Source organism: Xenopus laevis, chromosome 1S (genome assembly GCF_017654675.1).
Source record: "Xenopus laevis strain J_2021 chromosome 1S, Xenopus_laevis_v10.1, whole genome shotgun sequence".
Lineage (NCBI taxonomy): Eukaryota > Metazoa > Chordata > Amphibia > Anura > Pipidae > Xenopus > Xenopus laevis.
The window spans coordinates 41,148,643-41,166,960 of record NC_054372.1 but is presented as its reverse complement, the minus strand read 5'-3'; the positions used below and the strand labels follow the sequence as shown (position 1 = coordinate 41,166,960).

The following is an 18,318-nucleotide window of genomic DNA, read 5'->3' as shown; positions in this document are numbered from 1 at the left end:
AAAACATACGTTTCTTATTCAAAATTTCAAGGCTGGCAAAAAAAAATATTTCAGTTTGACAGACAAAATCTGTTACATGATAAGTCAATAACATCAGTCGCTGAATGCTAAGAGACCTAACAGCCATGCTTTATAGAACAATACCTTTGTCATAAGAATTTCCAACGTTGAGTCTCTATTCATGTGATGTAAGGGTTTGAACAGAAACAGAAGTTTGAGCAACTCAATGAAAGTGACAGAATTGCATAAAATTATCATTGCTGAATGCATCTTTTTCCTTCTGATGGGTGAAAACAAGCATGGAAAGAGTGATTATGTTAAATAATGTATATATTTTTACTCATACCAAAGGAAAAGTCTAACCATCCTTGACACTTAGAATAAAACTAGAGGTGCCGCAGTCTTTGGTCTCTCTGTCTAGCAATGTAGATAAATAGATCAAGAAGGGGAAATGAGAAACAGAAAATAAAGATGTAGCATGAAAATATTACAAATATTAATTTGTATTACATTTTACAACAGTTCACCTTAATGTTTAGCTCTATTTGTTTTGTTACTGGAGATTATATATTGTGAACACCCAAACCATTGTTCAGTGTTAAGCTATTATTCCTAAATGCCCACAAAAGTGGCTACTTATTAAAGGAGAATATGACATCAACGTTTTACTGCCATGTACACTTAGTCATAGACCTGTGTCACTGAGGTGAAGTTAAACAATTGTACAGGTATGGGACCTGGTATCCAGAATGCTTGTGACCTGGGGATTTCCAGGTAACGGATCCCATACCTGTACAAAGAGTGGAAAGTAGAGGTCCTTATGCTCAATTCTGGAGTTCAAGACAATTAACTTATAGGACCTGATTATGAGGCAGAGTACAAATCGTGAAAAACATGGTTATTTGTGCCTGTATTTTGAAAAGTGATGTTATTCCGATTTTTTTAATGGGTTAACGATCTCAGTATGGGAATTATAGGCCCATAATTTTGACATCTGTGGTGGTTGAAGGTTTCCAAAAATTGTATGTAGATCAATATGCATATATATGTAGATATATGCATTACACATGATATTGCAGCTTCTACATGGGGGGCCCTGCCGGCATGTATATTGCCCTCGTGGCTCTTCCTGTGTTCTCTATGTGACGTCACTTCCGGCCTGATGCGTTGCGCCAATCACTGGCTCCCTTTAGAGGCATGTAGAAGGCATCTAGAAGCTGCAATATCCCGTGTAATGCATATATCTATGTGTGACCAATCTTCAAACCAAATGTAAGTGCAAACTTGTTTTTATGATTACTTTTTAATAAATGGCGTTACACTATTTTGGATTCATAGCTCTCTATGTTTAGCTGAGCTAAAGAGGAGGGAGAGATTCGCTAGACACTACGGGCAATATACCATACCTCCAGTTTGTAAGTAGGCAATTTGGCCAAACGGTGGTGGTAACGGAGTGGACAAATCGTGCATGTCACCAAATAGAAGTGGAAAGATTAAATGGGAAAATACACCTCAAGAAAATAATTTGGACACTGGGTGTATGCTGTAATATTGAAACATATTGCACTATTCTTTGTTTCTATTTCTTTCTCTGTTGCTGTAGGTGCTGATCTACATACAATTTTTGGAGATTTTTTATACAGCTGAGAGACTGTGGGAGGATTGGCAAGACAAAGTTATTTTAAGAGAGGTTTTTTTCCTAAAAGTTTTAAAATTTGTTTGTGGTTGAAGGTTTGAAGGTTGGTTATGGGTTCACATTCATGATTTTGTTCTCTAAAATGGCATTATGAGCAGTAATCAGCATGGCTTTGTGGAGGAGACAAATTTGATTGCTTTTTATGATGAGGTTAGTGAGTAGTTAGATGGTGGGATTGAAGTAGATGTGATCTATTTGGATTTCAAAAAGCAGTTGACAAATTGCTGTGTAGAATGGTTGTAATGTAATGGTTTTGTTATTTGGCATAGGTACCATGACCCAAACACACACTTCTTTTACTTCTGTATAGCTGTGTTGCGTGCCATATTGTTGATTCTGCCTTTTCTGCTGAATTGTGTGTGAGCACTTTATCAGTAGCATGCAAAACATTGGGGGCATTTACTATATCTCTTGTCAGCAGTACAAAAACACATGTCATAGTGCTCATACACAGAGTATTTCTGCCCGGTGGAACCTCGTGCCAGATAGAACAGTGTCAGAGTGACTCTGGAATTACTAATGTGGTGCCACTATTCAAAAAGGGATCCCAATCTCAGCCTCAAAATTATAGGCTGATTAGTTTTACATCAACGGTAAGATACGTGAGGTCATTGCAAATCCTAATACTATGTTTGTGCCAGAATGGTTTTATGCATAACAGAGGCCTAACAGATCTTGCCTTAATTGCCTTTTATTGTGAGCGGGAACCTTGACTCTGAGATGACAGTGGATGTAATCAACTTGGAATTTGCTGAAGCTTTTGAAAAAGTACCACATGAAAAGGTTAATGGTTAAATTAAGTGATTTGACTAATTTGGAAAAATGGAAAATGAGGTTCAGTGTTGATAGGTGCAAGTTATACCCTAAATGGCAGTGTGTTGGGAGTTTTCTTAACTGAGAAGGATCTAAGGGTTTTTGTAGATAATGAGTTGTCTAATTCTGGACAGTGTCATTCTGTGGCCACTAAACCAAATAAACGATGTCTTGCATAAAAAGGGCAACTCTTTCCAAGTACTTTAGAGGGCATTATAGACAAATAGCAGGGATTCTTTTTTTCCCATAAAATGGATCACCGCACCAAAGAACAGAACTTTCATTTGAAGCGACATAGGTGCTTCTCCACAGTGAGGACAGTGAGGTTGTGGAATGCACTGCCGGGTGATGTTGTGATGCTGATTCAGTTAATGCCTTTAAGAGTGGCTTGGACGGTTTCTTGGACAGACATAATATCAAAAGCTATAGTGATACTAAAATCTACAATTAGTATAGATATTGGTACAGTATATTTAGTTTGTGTGTGGTTGCGAGCATGTGTATATATGAGCACTGGGTTTTATTCGGAGGGGTTGAACTTGTTTTCAACCCAACTTAACTATCTAACTATGTAGGGTGCAGTGTCAATTCAGAGAGCATAACAGGCAACATGCAAAAAACAAGAGCAATCTGTCATTTTTTGCACGAGTTGTAAAGTTTTGTTCAAGTTATAAATAAGAAATATTGTGAAAAAGCATATGTAGTATATAAAAGCATTTATTTGTTTTTCTTATGGAAGTGATGTCCTTATGAAAAAAACTGATCTATTATAGAGGATATTATAATGAAGGCCTACTAGATCAATATACACATTGATTTCTTGGATACAAGCTTACTTTTATGGCCCTAGGTAGAATATATTAATAAAACAGTACTTTTCTCTTTGAAGCCCATTTGTGTTATTTTTGTATTTTGGGAGATCGACTAGCTGCATTACCCTATATCATTATAAGTTAGTAAATGTTATACATATCTCTTTTATACAACTTCACTTTGGTTACATTCCATTACCCTGAATTCACAGATAAAAGGATCTGAGCACAACTGTTCTCTCTCAGGTTTTCAGCTTTTTTTGGAAACATTTCATACAGCAGGGAAACTATAGCCTTACCTTGTAGCTAAAATTCAAAGCAGTTTATATAGATGCATTACTTTAGAAAATAGCTCAACAAATAATACTAGATGTATGCAGGCACATTGCCACTTTGCATTCATTAAGCAGAATTCCCTGATGGAGTTATTCTGAAACATTTTTCCTTCAGAGTAGCCGAAGTTGCATTGATGATGGATAATACATTGAAGAAAAAAAAGATCAAAGGACAAATATCATATAAAGAAACATTTCTAATCTTTAGGTAGTGACTGCTTAGGGCACCTGAACAAAACATTACATACTGATTAATATATTATACAGGTATGGGACCTGTTACCCAGAATGATCGGGACCTGAGGTTTTCCAGATAACAGATCATTCCCTAATCTGAATCTTCATACCTTAAGTCTACTAGAAAATCATGTAAATATTACATAAATCAATAGGATGGTTTTGTATCCAATAAGGAATACTTATATCTTAGTTTGGATCAAGTACAAGGTACTGTATTTTTATTATAAAAATAAAGATTTTTGGATAAAATCCAAGCTCCTTTCTTGCAATTTAATTACAAGGCTCTGACTGATTCTCGTTCTTCAATAACAAAGTCATATCTACATATTTATGTACATTGAGGGTAAGTGGGCACAGGGCAGGACCCACACAAGCTATTCCTTTAGAGAATGAAGAACTCATTTACCTATTCTGTAGAGTGCAAGGGTTGGCTACTTCTGCCACTAGTTACTGGAGTAGATTTAGTTTTTTTACTGCATCTCAAAGCTGATACAGCTGGGTAATTAGGGAACCATTTAGTGAGCATACCCAGTTTGGCTCATATGTAAAATGTATACAATCCACCGTTCCCCAAAAGTGCTATCCATGCAGATTTGTTCCCACTCATAGTACATCTGTTATATACAGGGGTAATAGTAAATGCAGCCTGGCTTCAATTTACTTTATCTTCATGGGCCAAATTGGTTTTATAATTAACAGAGCTATTGTATTGTGTAGTCCATGTAAAGGTTAGGTGGACTTTCAAAGAATGGAAGTGCAATATACATAAAATGTGAATCAATATTATTTTATTACTATAATATCAGATTTTACTAGATTAATTTAAATATGTAGTTATTCAAGCTTACATCTCTAAAAATTGCATAAGCTATTTTAGGCTTATGTCACAGGAGAGTTCATCACTGGTTGGTTTATGTTACAATCTGGACCCGCCAAGATGATTTTGGACGTATCCACTCAGCTACACCCAAGTACATCCAAACATTCCCTAGTTTTGCACAAATGGACATTCCTACCTAAATAAGAACAATAGGAAGCTTAGTGGCAAATATATAGATTGGCTGAGAACACCATTACCAAAATGAAATAAGTATTAAACCCTCATTGTGCCATCGCAGGATCAGCCCATGTACCCACAATTTCACAAGGCTGGACTTGACAAGGTTGATGACGTATCACCTTTGACAATGTCAAAGCCGATGAAAAGATTATGAGAAGATTGAGAATTTGTGGACAAACCATTTTGATGACGAGGAATTCTGAGATATGGAATTCAGAGAGCAGGAGCATCCAGGTCTTAAAAAAAATAAAAACATATCATGACCTATAAATACCAATATCTATAATTGTTTTATTATAAAACCCTATAAATTATGATTTTACTTTGTGCAAGTTTTCATCATCAGAACTTTCCTGACAGACTTTAGAGAATGCCACCTGTTGGTTTATAATTGTGTTTTTATAATTATTTCTAATTATATAGTAGAATGATGGTGCATTGTAATTTATTAATAATTGTGCAGCTGGCGTCATTGTGTCCTGTTGTTGGGATATGGCAAAATACAATATTCTGATTTTGCTCTCATAAAGCAATATCAGCATTGCATGAGGTACATTTCTTAAGAATAGAATATGTCAGAGTCTGGCAAAGTTTGACAAATTGCTTGGATATATTTAGGAATTTAATATTACATTGCAGTCGAGACTTTTGTAGACATCTCGGCTGGACTTCACTTTAAATCAATTCACGTTACGCTAATCTGTTAACTTCAATCCGCCTTGCTCAGTCTACAGTGTACAGCATGTACAGTGACGGCCTCTCAAAAATCAAACACTATTTTCTGTACATTGCTAGCAAGAAAATCATGAACAGCTTGTTATGACATCAACTAAATGTAGTAATGGGCATGGTGCAAATGCTGGAAGACATCTGTAAAACGGATATGGGATGCCCAAACAAAGAACCTGTCCATCATGATACACTAGCTGCACAAACAAAGACTTCTTTGCATTAATACAAACACTATTGACAAAGGCACTTTCATTAATGCATGATTCTATACTTTACACAAATTTACAGCTAAGGCCGCTTTACTGTATAAGGTGAAGTTCAGACCATGCAATCCAATTAACCTCTCAGGTTTATTATATACAAGTTAGCATTATTACATATGTGACTCCAAGCTGAGGCAGAAAAACTAGGAAATTAGGCAAAAAAATAGCTTTCCTCCATAGAGGCTATGGTACTACCTGCCTTGTTTACCATTAACAGAGGCCAGAAAGGAGCCCAAGTGCAAAAGGGCAGTGCTTTTCCAAAAAGTGTGTAGTTTGAGTTGATCGGGGGTTTGTTTGAGAAGATCAGGGTGGGATTTTTAGATTGTGAGCCCCAAAATTCTCTGTGTGGGAAAATGTGCTCGATGCCATAGACTGAGATCCATTTTCTACTCTTAGCTTCTCTTATGGAAAGAGTTTATCTTACCATTCTTGCCTTCACTAAAAAAGGCCAAAGATCATGTCTTAAAAAAACCTATGGTAGGCTTTTTAGCAACCCTTGGTGAAATCAATGAGGGGTCCATAAGTGAAATATCTCACCACATGATGGAAGAGTCCCAGGAGCACCACCCTGAGCCTCCACAAAGGGAAGTGGACCAAACTTTATACGTGTAGAGCAGGCACTCAATAAAACAATAACACAAAAGAGAAAAAGATTAACCCTTAAAGTTGCACCACCCCATCTTTAAATCCGAGGACTCAAGGAACAATAAAACTTAACTTTTAATAAATAAATTAAAACCGTAAGTCCAGAGGAGCGTTTAAAATAAGGTTAGGGACAGGGAGGCAAAGAACCCGAATTCAAATGGGCAAAAAAGTACACAGCATACAGTGGGTGTTTGGGATGTCAAAGAGTAACCCACGAGCCTACAAATGTAAATACTGGTAAGTCACATACAATCATTTAACAGCCATAAGTCGGGGTAAACCTTGTATGATGGCTTTTAGGCCTTAAAATATCCACCACCCCCTTCACCCTCAAGCACACCCTCCCATAGCCAAAGAGAGAGAAGCCAGTGTATTATGGCCCCTTCACCCACAGAGCTTCCCACCCGTTTCTGCTGTGAAGCGGTAGCCCAAAGATTCTTTGTAGATTCAGCCCCCCTGCCTAACAATTCTAAAATGCGCCTGACGCGCGTTTCACCTGCATATCACAGGCTTTGTCAAAGGCATCTCGCTGCTTCCGGTTCACCCCTCTAAATAGACACACAAACAGCCGTTAGTATTCAAACCGGCCAATGACGTGATGACACGTCAGAAAGGGGCGGGTCCAAAATATACAGAAACCACCTGGTCGTCCAATCGTCTCTGGTAATGGTAATCTCTGTGAAAAAGCGAGTCAGTATATAGATATCAAGCTACGACAATTTGTTGTTACATTACCATCATACATCCGAGATACCGGAGATCTACTCAATAAACTCTCAGAAGTAAGAGTAGAGAAAGGGACTCTCCTGGTGGGTTGTGATGTTGAATCACTTTACTCGTCTATTTCACACAGACAGGGGATTCAAGCCATCCGTTACTTTATGGAGACAGAAAGTGATTGGGGTGGCCAGTACAGAGATTTTTTGGCAGACCTTACTGATTTTTGTCTGAATCATAATTTCTTTATATTTCATGAGAAATTTTATTTACAGATTAGGGGTGTTGCAATGGGTGCTGCCTTCGCACCGACATATGCAAACTTGTTCATGGGTTGGTGGGAGGCAAACTGTGTATTCGATGATCAAATGGCCCCATATATCCAACATATAACACACTGGTTCCGCTACATAGACGATTTGGTATTTCTGTGGACGGGTGACACAACAACCCTAACTGAATTTTTGAATCTCCTTAACTGTAATATTTTGAATATCAGACTTACCCATACAATTAGTGACAGAAGTTTGGATTTTCTGGACGTAACATTGAATATCCATAAAGATGGAACTATCAATACAGATCTATTCCGCAAAGCTACTGCGACTAATTCAATTCTACACTTTGATAGCCATCACCCAATTTCCACTAAAAGGGGTATTCCTGTTGGTGAGTTTTTGCGTCTTAGACGTAACTGCTCAGATATAACAAACTTTAAACTAAGGGCATCTGAATTGACTAAGCGCTTAAAAGAAAGGGGTTATTCCTCATCAGTCATCAGAAGGGCATACTCTAGAGCCATAAAAACTCCCAGAAATTCTCTACTTGAGAGTCGTAAAAGATCAACAACTAATGTGGACCAGCCTGTCCGTTTTATCAGTACTTACTGTAAACAATGGTCCACCATTGATAATATATTACAGAAACATTGGCACATCCTACACACCGATCCCGTACTAGACAAAATACTAGGTCCGAGGCCCTTGACCTGCTGTCGCAGGGCACCCAATCTAAGATATCGACTAGTTAAAAGTAATTTCAACAGACCAGTAAGCAAACCCATACGGGTAGGTACATTTGCCTGCGGTAAGTGCAGGGCTTGTGCCTTTATGCACAATCAGAATACGGTGACTGATAGGTTTGGCAAGATATCGAGGATCACACAGACATTTACCTGTACTACGGAGAATGTTATCTACATGTTAATCTGCCCATGTAACAAGATCTATATCGGCAAAACCAATAGGCCTTTCAAAAAACGCATTTTGGAACATGTGGCTAGCATTGAAAATGCACCAGATTGGCTAAAGTGTCATAGGAAATTGCCACCGGTTAGCCGCCACTTCCTGGAATGCCATAATAACTCCAGTAAAAATCTTAGAGTTATGGGTCTCCAGAGAGTTTCTCTTGGGATTAGAGGAGGCGATATTGAGACGGCACTATTATCTAAGGAAAGCGAATGGATTTTTAGAATGAATGCATTGGGTCCAATGGGGCTCAATGAAAGCATCACGATGAATATTTTCATCTGATTTGCTATTTCCCTAGGGAAAAGAGAATTATATACAACCAATTCCTTAGTGTAATAATCCTACCCTATTTGCGATGGGGTGATATAAAGTAGCAACTATTCCTTTGTGTCAATCAGCCCTATCTGATATGGCTACAATGTTGCAGTACTTACTATGACTGCTGGCATTAGCTATTCAAAGTATCTGAAGGGATACCTAGCTTCTGGTCTAATCTATAACTTTGTTTCGAACTGCTTATTTTCCAATATCTTTTTAGGATTACATCTACACATACGTCTATATAAGGTTCACCAGACAAGCGGCTAACTTGTTAAAGATTAGACACTATTTAATTTTATTTTTGAATAAGGGGGGTTCCATATGTCTTATATATCACTCAGCATTATCAATCTTGGTTAAACTAATCACCGCACCTATCCTTGATTGTATGGTGCAAGGAACTGTGACAATTTGATCAAGCATTATAACTACTAAGCGGCGCTGATGACATGCTAATTTTGACAGCCGCACCAAGTAAGGAGATGTGGTAACGCGATCGCTCACTTAATATGAGAAGGGTATTACAGGTAGTTTTGGATAACTGCAGAATCTATTGCTGAGTATGTACTGAATTTCTGACACTTTGGACCCGCCCCTTTCTGACGTGTCATCACGTCATTGGCCGGTTTGAATACTAACGGCTGTTTGTGTGTCTATTTAGAGGGGTGAACCTGCAGCAGCGAGATGCCTTTGACAAAGCCTGTGATATGCAGGTGAAAGGCGCGTCAGGCGCATTTTAGAATTGTTAGGCAGGGGGGCTGAATCTACAAAGAATCTTTGGGCTACCGCTTCACAGCAGAAACGGGTGGGAAGCTCTGTGGGTGAAGGGGTGGGTTCTCGACTGTGATTTTGTGGCTGGGATAGAATCTTAACCTCCATTTAAATCTAAAACTAATTGAATACGGCTACTTTGGTTGTTTATCTTTGGGCTACCGCTTCACAGCAGAAACGGGTGGGAAGCTCTGTGGGTGAAGGGGTGGGTTCTCGACGGTGATTTTGTGGCTGGGATAGAATCTTTACCTCCATTCAAATCTAAAACTAATTGAATACGGCTACTTTGGTTGCTTACTTTGGAAAAGGGGAGGGGGCGCTTGAAGGTGAAGGGGTGGTGCACCAGACCTGATTGCGCTTTGTGTTAATCCCTATCTCAGTCTATGGCTTATTAACTGAACTCTGCTGCCTACCAGCACTCGCATGCCAGGGTTGGCAGTTTATGTATTTAATTTACCTGATTTAATTCAGGGTTAATCGACATACAGCCATAATACACTGGCTTCTCTCTCTTTGGCTATGGGAGGGTGTGCTTGAGGGTGAAGGGGTGGTGGATATTTTAAGGCCTAAAAGCCATCATACAAGGTTTACCCCGACTTATGGCTGTTAAATGATTGTATATGACTTACCAGTATTTACATTTGTAGGCTCGTGGGTTACTCTTTGACATCCCAAACACCCACTGTATGCTGTGTACTTTTTTGCCCATTTGAATTCGGGTTCTTTGCCTCCCTGTCCCTAACCTTATTTTAAACGCTCCTCTGGATTTACGGTTTTAATTTATTTATTAAAAGTTAAGTTTTATTGTTCCTTGAGTCCTCGGATTTAAAGATGGGGTGGTGCAACTTTAAGGGTTAATCTTTTTCTCTTTTGTGCTACTATTTATACATATAACCCTGCACACCATTTGTCTGTTTCTCTTTGATTTAGGGGTGGTGCTCCCTTATTCAGGCTTACTTACACTCAATAAAACAATCTTCCAACCTTCCAAATAAAATCTTCCACATAAAATCAAACAGAATCTTTAATTATGTTCACATAGTGGCAGCCTTACGCATTTTGTGTTAGAAAACACTCAGTCATATGCAGACTGTGTACTGACCTTTAGAAAAAATATATTATGTGCTGAGTTTTTTAGTTTACCTATTTGTTTTCTAGCATGAAACGCGTAAGGGTGCCTCTACTTGATTTTACTTGATTTTATCCGCCTGGTTGGAAGATTGCCTTATTTAGTGCCAGCTCTACAGATGTACAATTTGATCTGCAACCCTTGGTGAAATGCTGAAATCCCCTGAGCCATAACAAGTGGATGTAATCCTTTGTTTGTCATCTTTCTATGCCCTGTATATTTGCTAGGAAGTGGCTTCAGAGGATACAATTCACAGCTTGTAACTACCATTAGCCACATAAAATGTATATTATCAGACTGCAGTGATGAGTTGTGTTTGCAAACATATACGGTATATTCAACACTACACCACAATGTTTACTGTGTTAGACTCACTTCTTGCTCAAGTGAAATTCACATTATATCATTTAATAATATATTGGGTGCTTTAATTGTGTCCAAATTGTGCACTTCCAATTATATTCAATATTTTACACTTTTTACACTAAAAATTAATATCTTAGAAATCCATATTATGGAAATTGGATTTTCCTTAAACATAATAATAACAAAAATAAAAAGTTTTTTTACAACCTGCACGTTTCAAATCAAAGGTATGGGAGTGAAGGATGCAAGCCAAATTTTAAACCTACCTAGAAGAAGCCATCAAAGGTTCTTTAGAATGTACAGTATGTGTTCTGAATATTGTTATTCCCTGCATTCAGAACATAATAATAATCCACAGTTGAACACTTTTATGCAGTGACTAATTGTCTGTACAACTGCTTAAGGACTGCACTTGCATGGAATAATATAAACAGGGCTGTTGTTTTATTCATTCACTAGAAACACTGAGGCTTGTGGTGGGTTGAAAGAGAGGAAAAGAGCATGAATGTATTTTTAAAGTGAAAGTTGAGGGAAGTCTTAAAATGAAATAGCATGGGAAACTGAAGAACTTTATATAATATCCCCATAATCAACATACATCCATGCTCCACTGTAAACAGCAATTTATGGCAGGTTTCACAGCCTATCATCTCTCACAATGACTCTTTAATTACAAAATGAGATGTGTCCCACTCTCCAGCAAAGCTTTATACTTCATGAAAAGACTTGCCATAGAAACAGATGATCTAATTATCCTGGCATTTCATTTAAGTAATCCCTAGCCGTTTTCACATGCGGGAGATGAACTGTTAATCCAAGCAACACCTGCTGGAACTTTCATCACATTGCCTTAACTAATAGACTTCACTTTGTGTTAATGTTTGATTCATCTATAGACAAGAGAAGTGTCTTTAAAGGGGACCCGTCACCCAAAGAAATTATTCAAAATCCTATTTTATCACATTAGTCAAGCAAAATGAACTTTAATTACACTATATAAATTATTTGAATCTTGTTTCCTTCAGTCTGGGATTTCAAAATTATAGCAAGCAGGCAGCAGCCATTTTGTGCACACTGTTATTAAGGCAAGCCTTGTGTCATCTCAGAATCTTGTTTGTGCACCAGAATGGGGGACCCAATGTCCATCCCCATGCCCTGGCTACACAATTAAATGGGAATGGGGGAATGTGTGGAGAGCAGCGACATCTAGTAAGTGCTGAATGGAAAGTGAAAGTAATTATCTGCCCCGCCTCTATGCCATTGGCATAGAGGAGGGGCAGACAATATTTGATTGACAGCGGTGATTTTTAAATGAGCTTACAGCAGCTATGCTATACTTTAATAAAAAATAGAAATTGGATTTCATGTTTAATTTGAAAAGGACTTTTATTATACAGATTTTTGTGTCTGGGTGACAGGTCCACTTTAAGGATAAGCATTTGTATTAGGTTTCTGGCTGCACTTTATGTTACTGCCTTATATGATATGTATGGATGCATAACTGTACAATTCTTTTTAAAACATATGCATGTTTTGGAAAGACTAATATAATAAATACATTCCAAGAATTTAAAAGGATGCTATAAAATCTTCTAGGGCCCATTTCCTGACAGCAGGGCTGATTGCAAAGTGCAAGAACAAGCACACCCTGTCCCACTGTCATCATTGCTGGTAGCAAGGACCTGGGTTCCCTAATGGTGGCTAAATACGCAGGTGGTATCACCATTGAGGCATTGCTCTGCATAGGTCTCTTTGTTTCCATTTCCACCTTTATCACTATGCTGACAGCTGGAGAGAAACATCTGCTTCTGCCAGAGATCTGCCAGTGTGATCACTTATTCATCTAAGACAGTGATCCCCAACCAGTGGCTTGCGAGCAACATGTTGCTTACCAACCCCTTGGATGTTGCTCCCAGTGGCTTCAAAGCTGGTGCTTATTTTTGAATTCCTGGTTTGGAAGCAAGATTTAATTTCCTAAAAACCAGGTGTACTAGTGATGGGTGAATAAATTTGGCAGTCGCGAATTTGCGGCGAATTTCCGCATTTTGCTGCCGGCAAATAAATTAGTGAAACTGCAGAGAATATTCCACAGAAAAAAAAATTGGGTGCCCGTCAGAATAGTTGCACTCATAAAAATAGTTGCGTATATAAAAATTGTCTCGGGTGCCAAAATTGATGCGCATCAAAAAAATGTTGACGCCTATTGACTTCAATGCATTTTGGTGTTACTGTTTCTTTAACAGAAGGGTACTTCTGGCTTGTGTGGCTTTAAGTTCATTTTTAAGAACAAGGAGTAATTCAAAGACACTTACAATTACAAATAACGGTAAAAGTTTAACATTTTTTAATTACCGTTTATTGAAAACTTGCTTAGAAATTCATTTGTTTCATTATGCAGAAAAGCAGTTTTTCCTGCAGGCGTGTAGAGAGATATAAATGGCATATGGCCCCTGTTTATTACAATTTTTATACTAAAGCCTTTTAATTATTTATAGATTATCAGTTTTCCCAATAAGCAACATAAGCACTTTAAAACTACAGTAGCTCCACTAATGCAAAGCAGTTTATATGTATAAATGGTCAGCAGAGATTATCCTTCCTCATAAATTCATCATTAAGCTTTTTATGTGAGATGCGTGACTCCCTAATGAAGTATACCAAACAGTGGCACTGTATACTCTGCTTGATAAAGGTCTAGGTCTATAAGAATATTGCTTCGGAAACTGTGACCAGTATAATCTACAAAGAAATCACTTGTGCTTGTGCTGTGATCTTTGTCTTCCAAATGCATTTTGCTCCTGAAGTGAGACTTGTACCTTGTGCATAGCCGCCATTGTATAGTGACTGAAAAACAATAAAAGTCCTACTGATACATGATTGTGAAAAGATTGAAGGCTGATCGCACCAACTGTGAATGCTGAGTGCCAGTCACTAACAAGCTAGGCTACCGTCCCATGCATGGGTGAGATGCCATATGAGTGCAATCACCATTGAACGACAAAAATTGTAAAATTTAGCAACCCTATGATTAGCCTGCTGAAACCTCCCCCTGTCTGACTTGCACATGCCCCCCCCCCTTACAACCTGGGGATCACGTGCTTTCTACTGCTTTGGCAAACATTATACAAGTATGGGAAATGCTTGGGACCTGGGGTTTTCCGGATAATGCATCTTTCAGTAATTCGAATCTCCATAAATTAAATAAACCCAATATGGTTGTTTTGACTGCAAATAACGATAATTTGTTATCTTAGTTGGGATGAAGTATAAGGTACAGGTATAGGATCCTGTTATCCAGAATGCTTGGGACCTGGGTTTTTCCAGATCATGGATATTTCCGTAATTTAGATCTTCATACCTTAACTTTACTAGAAAACCATGTAAACAATAAATACACCAAGCTGGTTTTGCTTCCAATAAGGATTAATTATATCTGAGTTGGGATCAAGTATTAGGTACTGTTTTATTATTACAGAGAAAAAGATAATACTTTAAAAAAAATTTAGATTATTTTATTACAATGGCATCTACGGGAGACAGCCTTTCCATAATTTTAAGCATTCTGGATAATGGATTTCAGGATAACGGATCCCATGCCTGTATTTTTTTATTACTACGGAAAAAAAGGGAGAAAAAAATTACAAATTTGAATTATTTGATTAAAATGGAGCCTATGGGAGATGCCCTTCCAATAATTTGGAACTTTCTGGATAACAAGTTTCCAGGCGAGAAGGGGGCTGAACAAGTTTTGACCCACAAATTAGCATCTGAAATCAAACAGTGCTGAAAACCAGACTGTGACATTTAAAAAAAAAAAAACAGGTGTATGGTCCAACTGGATTGCCCGCTGTTCCTTGCATGTTTATAAAAGCACAATACATTTGTGGGGGAGGGGAAGCACATGAAACGTGACCAAGAAGGGAAGTATAGGGGATGACAATTGATGATGACACCTGATTCAAAACAAGCGTGACGTTATTTATGGAAGAGATTTTATTATATGAAGGCTAGCTTTCATTTGAAGGAGAAGGAAAGCTCCAAGACAGTTTATTGTCAACAGATTAGCCACAATAGTGCAAGCTAGAACGCTATATTTATTCTGCAGAATGCTTAACCATACCTGAGTAAACAGCTCTAGACACTGTCTCTGTTTGTTTGTTTGTTTGTTAAGCTGCCATATAAACTTGGTGTGACATCACTTCCTGCCTGAGTCTCTCCCTGCTCACTCACTTACTCTGAGCTCAGATTACATCAGGGATGGGAGAAGGGAGGAGGAGAGGAGCAAACTGAGCATGCTCAAGCCCTGCCCTGGAGGTTTAAGTTGAAAACAGGAAGTCTGATACAGAAGCCCATGTGTACACAATAAAAGGAAAGAAATGCTTTGTTTCTTTTGACAGAGGACTCAGAGCAGCATTACGTTGAGGGTTTACTGGTGTATTTATATAGACCTTTCTGATAAATCTTACTTAATTTTAGCATTTCCTTCTCCTTTAAAAAATCATGGAGAATTAATAGTAATAAATCCAATATGCTGGGCTGCTGGTTGCATTTGAATCAAATGCCCAATGTATTAGATGAACGGGCATGGTAAGTATAGGAGGTATAGTTTATACAGCTCCTACATGGTTTACCATGGTTCACCAAACTGATTCTATATAAATTCAGGGGGTTGTCATAGGATTGACCCTGGCATAGTCACTGCACTAACAGCACAACACCATGGTATTTAAACATGAACACGAACAGTTACAATTAATGTGGCCCAACCTTTGCGCTGGTAGTAGGATGATAATCTGCAGCAGTGTACCTCAATAGTCTGCCTATGCATGCAACCCACACAAACCCCAAATACAACAATATAATTTCCTTTTATAGTTTTCCTCAAACAAGAGGCATAAAACGTACACCACACTGAACAGATTTTGTGTTTCTGAAGGAACTTGCTGCAGGCTGAGGTCCTGAATTGAATTTCATTTCAATTTGTCATAAAGCAGAGTCCTAAAGCATCTTTCAACTGAAATCAATTTGACACATTCATGACATTAGGCTAGATGGATGGATAGGATCAGTGCGGATCCTCCACCGGAATCACAGGCTTACATAATGTATTTACATTTGCAGCACCGACGAGTAGGAAGGAAACAGACATCTAGGAAACGGCATAATCAACGCTTAATCAGTGAAGTTTCACCATCAAGAGGTGCATTATGCTCAGACTTACAGTTTTACAGTTAACTCCTGCCTGTCCAGATAAAGGCTAATAAAAACTAACATTTCTGTTATACCTTCAGTGGCTCATATACACTTCTGATGTTTCTTGTTATAAATAAGCCTTGCCTTTTTGGGCATTTTTTTTCTTTGTTATGATTATTGTTATAAAAGCTCCACTTACATCCAAAGTCAATGCATGCTGCATCCATAAAGTATATGGAGAATATATTAGTTTGACCAAAATTCCTGTATATAGATAGACACCCTACTTTGTTCTGCTTTCTTTTCCGTTGCCATGAGCTCAACATGTGCTAACAATTCACAGTTAATGTGAAAGAGAGCCACGTCTGTAGGAGCCTCCGGTGTGCCAAGTTACAAGCATTTTGTGGGAGAGGGTGGCACAGCTGGCGTCCTATTTGCATTTAATTTCTTAAACAAAAAATGCATTCACGGCTGGTAATAATAATTGGGATTAGGAAATGTTCTCTCCTTCACGTTTCTTAAATTACACATAAACTAACAGTTCAGTGGCTAAACAGATTTGTGTCAGCCCTTCTGCTTTGAATGATAATGGAGCGCTGATTGCTTATTCGAGTTCTAGTCATGTCCTAGGGGTGGCAAAAGAGATGCAACTTTAAGAATTACTTCTTAAAGTCACAGTGCTCCAATAATGCAGGCATCTTTGGAGAGTTCTTCGAATCTGCTCCCCATTGCAAATAAATCTGAGGTCACCAAATATCCTTGCCCAGAAAATGAACTAATCGAGTACAGATCAAGTCTTAATCAAGTACAGATACAAGGAATATAATATAACCCCCACTTGCAGGTGACAGTCAGTGTACTTATATGACAGTTTACAGCCTGTGTATACAGTATAAGGGCAAACATATATAGAAGGAAAGCTGATATCTTACCTATCACACAATGCCCTCACCAGTATAAAAAAAAGTCTTGTTATATCCAAAGTGTTTATAAAACGGCCAACAAATTAATCCAGGATAAAAAGCAAAAGATCAATATAAAATTCCCACGGACAAGTGATAAAAGATTTTCCAGCGCAGCCTGGGGTGGTTGTATTAGCTCCAATGGATCATGTCGGTCAATTCTACCGCTTGAAGCAGAATAAATGTCCAGCGCCGAGTCCGCTTCTCCCTCCTCTCTCCCTAGAGCCGCGGCTGGAGCTGACGAGGGGCCAGAGTTCAGCACCAGCAGATAAGTGGACAGCGCCCGCTCCTCACAACTTCCATGTTTTTATTTCTCTCCGACCCCGAGCCAGGCGTACCCCCGCCCCTCACCCTCTTCCCAGAGACCTCCCCGTCTTAGTGGAAACGTCACTTTAGCTGTAGGTCCATCTGTTCTTTTTACCCTTATCGGTGATGCTTTAATCCTGTTGGTTTAAATGAGTGTGAAACAACAAGCAGGGAGCGGGCACTCGAGTTGGAAGGAAGCTGAACAGGAACGATGGCTGCAAAGTTCCCCTACCCCAAGGTTCCCCCAGGCTTCCACTTTTCAGCTGCACAACGTGATCTCTCAGCAAAGCTTTTCCAAGCGACACATCAGTCCCCCTGCCCTCCCTCTCTCTTTCCCTCTCTCTCTATGTCTCCCTCCCTCTCTCTCCCTCTTTCTCTCCTACTCGCAGTTCTGCTTCCACATTGGCTGATACACAAGCGCTGGCAGTGTATGAGGAATCAAGAGAATTACAGAGCATTGTTTTCTTCCTGCTCTCTTTGTACAATCACAGTGTTGTTTGTATTGCTGTCTGTAACATAAACGTGTTATTGGTACTTGTATGGTTGGTGCCCAGGGTGGGGCCAAGGTATTTTGGCACCCTAGGCAAGGGCTATAATCAGTGCCCCCACCCAGTCCTGCATTACCATTTCCCACCTTATCATTAATATTGCCCCTTGTAACATATTAACATAGTAACATAGTAAGTAAGGTTGAAAAAAGACACACG

The 18,318-nt window shown here is 38.7% G+C and overlaps 1 protein-coding gene across 2 annotated transcripts in view; it reads right to left on the bottom strand.

The window, feature by feature from the left end:
• The window catches only part of fstl5.S (follistatin like 5 S homeolog), a 251,175-nt gene extending 233,266 nt beyond the window's left edge, over positions 1–17,909 (bottom strand). For both annotated transcript variants that reach the window (XM_041579533.1, XM_041579534.1), the window contains exon 1: positions 17,276–17,909. The gene's annotated coding sequence lies outside the window, so the exon portion shown is untranslated. The remainder of the gene's footprint in view (positions 1–17,275) is intronic.
• Between the last annotated feature and the right edge of the window lie 409 nt (positions 17,910–18,318).